The 11,167-nt window shown below is 44.8% G+C and overlaps 1 long non-coding RNA gene across 1 annotated transcript; it reads right to left on the reverse strand.

Moving 5' to 3' along the window:
• Positions 1-1,317: 1,317 nt before the first annotated feature.
• On the reverse strand, positions 1,318-2,772 carry LOC129782709 (uncharacterized). The gene is made up of 3 exons (XR_008744736.1): positions 2,465-2,772; positions 1,929-1,983; positions 1,318-1,829 (listed from the first exon to the last, which is right to left on the reverse strand). It is a non-coding gene; the product is annotated as an uncharacterized LOC129782709 (long non-coding RNA).
• Between the last annotated feature and the right edge of the window lie 8,395 nt (positions 2,773-11,167).

The raw sequence follows: 11,167 nt of genomic DNA on the forward strand, positions 1-11,167 counted from the left end.
CACCGATCACAATTGGATGTTAAAAGAGGTAAAAAAGCAGCCTTGCAAATGTGAAATGTAAATATTTTTCAGCCATAATTTCTGATTTTTACCTGCAAACACTGGCAATACTATCACCTCTTACTTTAACTATTTAAGATTTCTTGGTAGCACAGTTTCATGAAATGCTATGGGTTAAAAACCACCAACCAAGCAACCCCCAAACCCTTCCGCTTGACTGCTAGAAAGTTTTAGGAGGTTTTTTTGATATTTTTTTTTTCCCCTGAAGTGGTGTAAATGTGAACCCTTAAATGCTTAAAGGTCCAAAGCAGGCTGAGTGGAAGGAGTATGGTGTAAAGGTAAGCAGCTTTACCCCAAGCAGGAGCAGGAGTTTACCCACTTTGCTCTTATGGGTCAGCTCTCTCTAAGTACAATGGTTTCTTCCTCCTTGCTCCAGCACAAGGTTGGTTCTCCCGTAAAGTTGCAGGGCCCAACCTAGTTAATGGACTGTTAAACCAAGTTAAGGTTATTACGTGTTTCCATAAGGAATGAATTGTTCAGAGAGCAGATGCATCAGTATCTCAGCCTAAACCTTTAAGTGGCTCAAATGTTTTGCCTTGTTGACAGTATCGGTGGAGAAGCCAAAGACAACATGAAGGTGATGACACCCTTCTGTCACTTCCTGCTCAGGAGTGCTCAAGGTGACTAAAAAAGCAAATTAGTGGGGCAGTCCATATAGTTGTAAAGAAAACAAATATGACTTCATCCCCAATGGTTAATCCAATAGGCTAATGCCATTGCATGTAGTAAGTTACACATGGAGAGTTAAGTATCTCCTTTGCAGGCACCGGCATTGTCTTCATGTGGCTTATTACCATAGGTTCAACGTGACCACATGAGAAGAACAGAAAGCTTTTCTGTCTCCAGTGAACTGGCATCTCTTTTTAAGGATAGAATTTCACGCTTTATATTTCTATAATACTCCAAACAAATTATACTAATTTAAAGAGTAATTGTGGGTGCCAGACAAACAAGAAACGCCAGCTTTAGCCCATCTTCTAGAATCGGCAGAAGTTCTGACCATTTGGCGTCCTTAGTTTTATAGCACCCTGGTAAAGTGCAAACTGGCTTTCATTCACAAAGGAAGAGACGGGGATTTTAATGTCATCCAGCAATAACAGCCCTTTTAATGAATACTATAATGACTGCAAACTCTACAGATTCACAGACTCACTACACTTTATGGCAATTCAAACATGCTTCATATGGTCAGGTTTTCCCAGCTGTAGGCTTCTTTTGTTCAGGATTTCTAACTACAGAGAGCCTAGCTGAGAGAAATTCTTAACACACTCAACAGGAGGAGCACAGTTGCTGGCTCTATGCAGGTTACCACCAAATATCTCATTTACATAGTCTTAAGTACACATCACACTCACCCCCATCATCCCAGCTGGCAATTTCCAGGATAAAAAAAAAAAAATAAAAAAAAATCCTTTGCTCCACTGAGGACATGACCTTCAATATGCAGCTCTGAAACAAGACATACTGGTCCTCTCTTCCTCAAGGCCAGGTAAACTCACACTTCCCCACCCAAAGGTGCCTTTCCACCAGTTGGCTTCCCAGCATGAACGTATTTCTGCTATGCAACCCAGCTGCTTCCTCCCCCCACTTATTAGAAGAACAAGTGATGCAGTGAATGCAGCAGGAACACCTGTGCACATTTCCCAATGGCTATTGCCAGCCTGAAGAGCAGGCTTGGTATTTGAGGTATCTTAATTCTGCCCTGGTGTGCAGGCCTTAACTCCTCTTCTTCTGTTTTGCAGAGACTAATCTTTGTTGAAGTCAATGTTCTGGAAGTAAAATAAAGTTTTTTGGTAATTTTATCACCAAATAAGGTGTTTTCTCCTTTGAACAAAGAGCTCCATGTCCCATGACAGACTTGTATTTACCTGATTTCTTCTTTGCCTGTACAAATTTTTGGACCTTCCTTCACAGTTATTCTGACTACCTGAAAAAAAACATAGCTGTGTATTTGCTTGTTTAGAACAGGTTTTGCAGACATTTTGAGTTGGGTGTCATACTCTGACTTGATGTAAGTAGTGACAAGGTTTACAATATGAGGTACTTTATTGAACAAAGCCAAATCTTCCTAGGCAGCATAATTTGTAGACGAGCCATGTCATCAACACATATACCCACCAGAGTTAGCTCAGGGGAAACAAATTGCCAATAATCCCTACTTTCTGTCTTCCCCTCTTACCTTCACCGACTCTTCCCTGGCTCATCCTGGCTTTCTCCTTCCAGTAGGTAACCTCTGAGCCAGAGCTGTGAGTTGAATTGACCAAGCAAAGGTGCCGAGGAGCTGGTGTGACAGCATCCCAGGGGAGAAAGGCATTTTCCTTTTGCTAGTGGTAAGTCGTTAGATACTTTTGGCCATATTATGTGTAACCCAGCCCTGGGTTACAACGTGGTGCTGTCACATCACCTACCGCGAAGGCTGCGTTTGCCCGGCATTCAGCGAATCCTGCTGGATGTGGGGTGGTTCGCAGTGCCCCTGCCTGGGAGCTCCCAAAATGAAACGTGAAGTTCAAAGAAATGAAGAGCTCCCTACGAGATCAGATCGCTTCTTAGCCAAGTTTATCGTCACTCCTCACTTGATGGCAGCTTTCCCGGTATCCCAGCCCTGTGCGGAGGGGCGCACCCGTCCCGGCCTCCCCCAGCCAGCCCTGCCGGGGGCTGCGGAGCGCGGTGTAGCTCACAACAGGGCGAGCCAGCGCTCCCGGGGCCGGGCGCACCGCACCGGCTCTGGGTACCCACGGCCCCTCGCTCGTGCGGAGGCGGGGCAGGCGGCTCGGCGGCAGGAGCCCCAGCAGCCGACCCCTGGCCCCCCGGCGGCGCCCGCCTTCTGCGGGGCGCGGAGCGGGCAGCTCAGCTCAGCCGCCGGCGCGCCCCGCTCCCGCAGCGCAGGCCGCCCCCTGCCGGCGGCGCGCCGCCACCGCAGCCGCACCGCTCTCCGCCTCCCCGCGGCTCGCCCGGGCGGCTCCTCCACGCTTACCGGGGGCGCCGCAGCCCCCCGCCGGTGCTGCCGCGGGTCCCGGGGTAAGACCGGGCGGCGGCCGGGGCGGCGGGAGGGAGCGCCCCGCGGGCCTGCCCTTGCCGCGGGCTCCGCGCCCCCGCGGGTGACTCCGCGCTCCCTCGGCCCGCACTCCCTTCCTCACACAGCTGCGCGGTTTCATCCGTGCCAGCACGTCCAATGGCCCTGCACGGACGTGATGGAAATCAACAAGGACCACGCCTGAGGGGGGGGCTGACCTGGCGAGGTGCTGGGCGTGGGTCGGGAGCACGCACATGTTCTCGCCTCCTTTAGAAATGTGTGCTTAAGGAATTATAAAGTGTTTTGATCTGCTCGTTAGCTAGAAGCTTAACGAATGCAGGCCTGCTGTATGACACCACTATGGTCAAGTACAGAAGGTATTGTAAAAGGCTACTTCTGCAGAATTCAAATGAAAACAATTTCCCCTTCCACATATTTTTTTTTCTAGTGTTACATTTTCACTCCTCTGCTTCTTAGCTTTTTTCAAAGAATCACAGTCTTTCTGGGAAGTAATTTACTCCACAGAGTGTTTCATACTGTTCAGAGGACTTGCAGTTTCTTTCTATCATGAGGCATATTTGCTGTTACGTACCGTAAGTCCCACGAATAGCTTATGCTAACCCCCTGCAATCTTGGCATTTCAGGAACAGTTGTACTAGCACCCTAGCACAAATACCTGAATGGAGCGTATTAACTAGGCTTTCCATCCACAGCAAAAATGCTACATGCAAAAAATAGCAACACTTGTCCAAATGTGGGAAGCTGAGGTGTTCCCTTCTGGCAAAGAGTATCAGGATTATGAGAGAATGTGGGTTCTGTGAAGAAGGGCATTCAGGCTAAACTGGGATTTCTCTCATCCTCCTCTAAGCATTGATGCACCTCTTCTCTAAAGCCCTACACCCCTGTACATCACTCGTATGGCAGTGCTTTCTAGACCACAGCTAACCCTAGCGGATCTGCTCTCCCAAATATAATCCCTAATACTTGGGTTTCAACCTGATACACTTAAAACCTGACTCATTTCAGTGCTGCTGGGCTCACTTTTGACAACAGGAGTGATGCGGGGTGAAGAGGGGTACTTCATTCAGCCCCTTGAAGTCAGAGACTGAGCTTTGAGTAGAGGAAAAAAACAAGCCACTTGAAAAAGGCTAGCTGTGTGTATGTGTATGTATGGGTGGATATATGTATAGGAAGAATTCCCACTGCAGGGAACAGCTGGAGAACAACTTTGACAATAAACAGCTAAATTCCAAAGATTATACCATACAGTCTCTGTTTTTGCTTTGGAGAAATAATTTTAGTCAGTATTTATATTGCAGCAACACACACAATCCCTCCAAAATGGACTAGGATTTGACTATAAAACCACAAAGTGAAATTACAATCTTTCCTCCAATGGATTTGAGTTACTAATCCTTCTAATATAATCACACTAGAAAAAGTATTGATCAGCTTTGCTTATGCCTGAGGAGTATGAGTTTTTATACTCACCTTCTAGCAAACAGTCAGAGAAAATCGAGTCACCATATCTAGTGCCTTGTAGAAACCTAGTTAAGTTAGGTTTTTTTTTTTTAAAAAAAAAAGCTGCCCCTGGGCTTTAATGAGGCTGTAACAATTTATACATCTTATTTATTAATAATTATTTAGCTTTATTCATCTCAATCTGAGATTATTTTTCTTTTAAATGTAATATTTACTCTAGGGGTGCTTCTACCTTAGTGCTAGTGGGATCTATCAGTACCTGGTGATTTCAACAGAAGCTGAGAACTCGGCACTTTCTAGCGTCCGGTTTGGCGTCTGTAACCCAAGCCCATGCATCTGCAGGAGGGGGCTAAGGAGTCCTGCTGGCTGTAAGGCAACAGGCAGGAATGGGAGCAGCACATTTGCTTCCTGGACACAGGGTGCAGGATAAGCAGTTGGGACAGGCATTCACATACATCGCCTGTGCTGGCAGGTGTGAAAACATGTCACGCTGCCTCAACCAACATACATTATTCCCCAGAAATTTCTGCTTCTTGTGTTGTCTAGAATTTGCAAAATAGGGCCTATTCAGATGTCCACAGACATTCTGTGTCGGTAAGTTTAATATGACTGCTTTGTAAAGGCTGGGGATTTTTGGAAGAGGAGTTTCATAGCCTCAGCCATGACATCAGGAATGGAGAAGAAAACCTCCATTTTTGATCATCAGCTTTACCTCTCAATAATAATTATTTGTATTTCCCACCCATAATTAAAGGGTTAAACCTTTCTGGAGCTAGGATTAGGCTCACTGATTCATGTATCCTTTCATACAGTAAGAAAACCAAAATATATGATTTTGTCCTTACAACAAAAGCTGTTCAATGAGACTGGGATAATCAGCGACTACAACTTAGAAATTAGTTTGGCAGCACTGCAAACCCTGCCTCCCTCCGCAAGACAACAGATGAGACAAAATCCTTCCTCACTGCTCAGTCTCAAAGACACAAACAGATGACAAATGGAGGAGAGCGCTATAAATCACAGCTGATTAATTGGTGTAGCTTTGTTAGCTGCTTGGTTTGTTTTTAAGAGGGGAATATAAAGTAGGATGTGGTGCAGCAAAGAAAACAGTAATTTTGAAAAGTACCAGAAAAAGAAACAGAAAAGAGATACACACAGAGTTCATTACTTCTTCCTAGCTGTGGTCAGCAAGCAGAACCGTATGCTCATTAGGAACCTTTAAACGTGTTTTGTAGGAGTCCATACACAAATTGGGATCAGGGATTTCCCTCACGTTTAATTAGCAATCTGAGGAGAGAGGACAACGTTTGTAGCAGAAGCTAGTGGGCCATAAAGGTCAGCCATGGCCATAGCTATATTAGATCAGCTGGAGATGAGATTAAATTATGAAGGACCATAAAGGTAAAGTTAAAACCATATTTACTGCAGAGCTGCCAAGAGCCAGGGCAAGGGCTCTGGGATAGGATGGCACAGCTAATTAACATTTTTCTTAGTGAATCATTTTAATGGCATTGTAAATCCTAGTTTAGATTTCTTCCTGAGGTTTTTTTTTCTTCATGACCTTCTCTGTTTTAATTGATTAATAAGCCATTCTAGATGAAGATAATGAGGAAAACCTGATACCTTGAATTGGCAGAACTTACTCATTAGTCTTAGATAAGTCTTTAACAGGCGTTAACAAGAGAACCCTGTATTACAAACTACTGATTTTCTCCTGTAAGTGTCTCTTTATCTGGTCTTTATTCAAGAGCAAAGGTATCTTAAAAGCTATTCATGCCACATCTTTAACTACATATGCAAATATTATCACTTTGGTGATTGGTGTTAATTTACAATGGGGGGAGGGCTAATGTTTCTTCTCAAACATGAGAAATAGCTTGTGTGAGAATGAGAAGAAAAGAATAGGATATCAGAAGTCTCTAAACCAGATAATCTGAAAGCTGGTGAAACAAATCCGGAAAAAGGTGTGTTGACCCCACTAGAGGCAAAAGAGAAGGCTGCAGATGATGGCTGTGAAAAGCTTGTTTATTTCAGAAGTTTCACACCTCATATTTCTTCCTCTTTCTCGCTTTAATGTAGGATAAAGGGGGCAGGAATAGGACTAAAAGAAAAAACCCCAAGATTTAGAAAACAAGCATTGATCTTTTTGTTCTTTTTTACTTTGTGAAAGATTAACTTATTTCATGTGACCTTCCTTTTCTTAAAATATAACATACTTTTGTATTTACCAAGTAATTCTTGTTTAAAAGAAGAGTTACCTAATTTTGACTTGATGCAGCTGAGATAAGGGCCAGAACAATTAGTTCTGTAGTGTGAAACGAGAAACAGCTCTTGATATAAATACCGTGCAACTGGGTATTATACACAAAGTTGGATTAGTATAGCAATGACAATGACAGTTTCTGGAAGCTGCAAACTACCCTTAGGAAAACAAAAAACACATGAGAGGATAAAGCATACTATTGATTGAGTAGCTAATGGTGTTGAGAGCTGACCGTCATCTACTGATGTTATTATATTGAGCATATCTGAGAGATGGACGTAAGGGTTCTCCCAAACCAGGGTGCTGTAATGCCTCAAGCATCCCATATCTTCTTGTACTATGAGCAGCACTGCTGACTTCACTCCAGGTAGTCTGGCAAATGCTTTAAGTCTAATCAGGGCACTGAGCATCCCTGATGCTCAGGAATTGCAAAATAAAGTTACAAATAAAAACAAAAGGAGATGGAGCCATACTGTTTTAGTGGTGCCCAGCAAAAGGACATGAGGGAACAGGTACAAAATGCAATACAGAAAATTTTACTTAAATGTAAGAAAAGAACTTTATTACTCTGAGGGTGGCCGAACATGGCAGCAGGTTGCCCAGAGAGGCTGTGAAGTTGTTGTCCTTGGAGATATTCAAAGCCTGACCGAACATGGCCATGAGCAACCTGCTCTATTTGGCCCCTTTTTGAGCAGGGGTTTGGACTAGACAATCTCTTGCAACCTCAGCTCTCCTGTAATTACTCTTGTGTAAAGCCCAAGCTTACTTAGTACCCTTTGGGGTAAATTGAAACAAAACATGATTTTTCAAATTATCCATGTAAGTCTCTATGCATACTAAATGGGGGCAGTAACCTGTCTTCAGAACACTTGTGCTGATCTAACTCCTCACCCTAAAACAAGAGCCCAGCACACATCTTCTGCAACACTCGATGCCAAGTTTATGCAAAAACTACAAGCTGAAGGAGGTTCACAGGAGTAAGAAATGTCTTACAGAGCATGCATCTTGTCTTGTCGTCTTCTCTTTTCCCTCCCTCCCTCCCTTTCCTTTTTCTTTCTCGTAATTTCTTCCCTTTTCTTTCTTTTCCTTTCTTTTCCTTCTGCCTTTCTGCCTTTCTTTCCTCTCTTTCTGACGCACATTACTGGTAGCTCAGGTATATGCGGATGGCACTGGTTTTTTTATGAGGCTCTGTAGCAAAAGAGGTCAGCTCTCAGTAACCCATGGCTTTCTGACTTCTCCAGGAAACAACCGTACAATTTACTACAGCAGATTTTACAGAAGGAACCAGAAAAAAAAAAAAGAAAAATTAAAAAATCTGAGGCACCTAGAGCTTGTAGATCTTGTAAAGAATATATATTCTTCAAAACTTATTTCTTATGGACACTTAAAAATAACTTTTATTTCCAATGGAAGGTTTCAAATTTTTTAAATTAGGTTTTTTTCCCCTCATTTTTTAAATGTGGCTAAGAAACAAGCTGGAGTTCTGAGGATGGGGAGAAAAATGAGGCAAGAAGATAACAGATTATCAAGGGAGTAACTTCTGCTGTTATTTGGATGGAGGACAAAGTTTTCTTTTAAACACTTTTTCACTGGGCAGCTTTCAGATCTGTATTTTTGCTTATTGCTATATTTTTCTTGTCAATCAGATGGAAAAATTATGTGTCTAATCCTTGCAGTTAATGAAAAATAATCATATGCTAGTTACGCAAATCATCTCGTTCAGGATGAAAAGAACTGTGTAATGGATGCAACACACAGCTGATGAAGAATATTTGTTTCATGTAACATTTGTCACTGAAAAATAATGAAATATGGACGTTGCAGCAAACATTACAACATTGGCTTTAAGTCAAATTGTGGGAAAAAGTAGAAAACGTGCAATATTCAAAATAAGGGGGTTCTGATGCTTAAAAAATTAAAAGTGCCTTTTCTGTCCAAAATTATGTACTTGTTCACAGTAAAAACACAAAAATGAAATGGGATTGTACAAAATTGTTAAACTATTACCATTGACCTGGACCAAAAAATTTATATTGGTAAACAAGAGACTTGTGACTTTGTTCCTATATTTGACAAAGTTAATTTACACTAACACCACAGAAGACTTGATCTAAAATAATGAGTTCAGGGCCCTGTTCCACTTGCTCTGAAGTCAAAGTCAGCTCTGGAAGGAGTTCAAGAGCAGCACTGATTGCATGTCTAACATGTAGGTGACATATTTTGTCTATGCAAGCTTAGACTAAAAAACATAAGTGAGCTTTGCATTTTTCCTAAAAAAAAAAAAAACCAAAAAACCCAACAAAGGGAATGAACTCCATAGTGACTGACCAGTTCTTTATTACATTTAACTTCTACTGGGGGATAAGGAAGACTTCATCCTAATTTTGAAATATTCTTATTTTTAAAAGTTACAGGCACTATTTTTCCCACAGTGTTACCTTTGCCCTTCCAATTATAAACAGAGGGGCAGAATTTATATGTAACGGTCTGGAAATTTCTCTACAGGATCTAAAAATAGCCTTGCAGCTTATGAGAATTTTGCAATGATAAACTACATCTTCTCGTTTGTTAAAAGGGGAGTTCTGAGTATGATTGGAGAGAAGGAATTCCCAGATCTCCACAAGTTAAGTAAATTTGTTGCTATTTCTAATACTTAATAGGAAAGTATTTCCTAATCTCACCATTAGCCCAAAGCTCAGTGTTGCTGTCTTGAGACTTGGACTAGACTAACTTTGAAAAAAACACTTCATGCTGAGGTAGAAGAAGAAAGTATTTCTTAGCTGGAATCTTTTATCTGTTTTTATACCATGGCAATTTGGGATATGAGTGAGCAAACGGTGGTGCAGTGGGAAGTGAAGATAAAAGTGGAATGTATACTTGCAACAGCCTTGGAAATACTTAAGAGGCAGATCTGTACTTGTAGTTAATAGTAGCTTAACATATAAGGGGAAGGAAAGGTGGTGTTAGCAGAGAAAGAAGGAATGAGGAACTGCAGACTATCTTGTCATGAGTACAGAAGGCCTAGGAGGCTTTAACTTGTTTTAAAATCCTCATGTTCAGTAGTGTTTAATTTATTTCATACAAATCAAGCACTTTTTTTCAGATTTAAGTTCTTGCAGAGCTACCAGTACGACTAATTACTACATTAATCTTCAAATGAAGATCACACGCAGTCTTTTTGAAGGACTCTTCTTTGCTACCTTTTGAGAACTTTTACAATGAGACCTTTGAAGACCGTGCCCACGGCTCTGTACCCCCTCCTTGCAAACACTTCTGCACCTGCTTGCTCATCTCAAGACAGGTAGCTGCTTCTTTGCAAACCCTGTCCCCGAGTCCTGTGCAGACAGGCCTGACCCCTTGCAAAGGTAATAACCAAATGAGCGCGAATTACCGACGGGAGGCTTTCCCCAACACCCCCTGCAGCGGGGTCCCTGGCGGCGGGGGATGAGGAAGGGGTGCCCGGTGGCCGTTGGCAGAAAGGGAAGGAAGCGGAGTATTTGCAAATCTCCTGATTGTTGCTGTTGAGCGGCTTTGGTGAGCAAAGGAGTTCAGGGATGGAGAGCCGTGTTAATGATTAAGGCCAGTAACTGCACTTGGTAACTGTATTTCAAAGAGGGGATCACTTCACGTACCGGAATGTTGTGCCGTGATTGAACTGCAACGTATCACTTATTTTAAGCGCTGCTCCTGGGTAACGGAGCTGGTGCACTCGGCCGCTGCCCCCGCTGCCGGCTGTACGGCGGCCGCGCTCCCGCTGTCGGCGGCGGGCAGAGCCCCGGCGGACCCCAGCGCCAGCAGCCCGCGGGGCAGCGCCGTGCGACGCGCACTGGTGACATCCCCTCGCAGAAGAAGAAAAAACAAAGGAGCGGAGGGAACGGCTCCGAAGCACCAACAGCAGTGCCACCGCAACGTCCGAACGAGCCGGCCCCACCGACAGCCCCTCCAGGCTCCCCGGGAGGCTGCGCAGGGCAAGCCCGGCGCTCCCCGGGGGGCCGGCCCGCAGCGGCGTCCCGCCGGCTGCCTGCGGCCGCAGAGAAGGACCGAGTGCCCGGCCGGCCGGGCAGGCAGTCCCCACAGGGCGCGCTCACCCGGCCGGCCGGCAATCGCCCGGGACGCGGCCGCTGGTCCCGGCCCGTGTTTCAGGCGCGGAGCCCCGGCTCGGCCGCCACACGCGCAGGGATCACCCGCTGTCACAAGCCTGCGCGGCGCCCCGTGGCCACCCGTGTGGGGACGCGGCCCGCGCCCCGCCCGGGCCGTTAACGGCCGGGCCGCCGCAGCGCCGCCTGCCGGTACCTGGGGCAGCGCGCCCGGCCACCCCCAGCGGCGGCGAGGGCAGGCCGCAGCGCCAG

The sequence above is a fragment of the Falco peregrinus genome, chromosome 1 (genome assembly GCF_023634155.1).
Source record: "Falco peregrinus isolate bFalPer1 chromosome 1, bFalPer1.pri, whole genome shotgun sequence".
In the NCBI taxonomy this organism is placed as follows: Eukaryota; Metazoa; Chordata; class Aves; order Falconiformes; family Falconidae; genus Falco; species Falco peregrinus.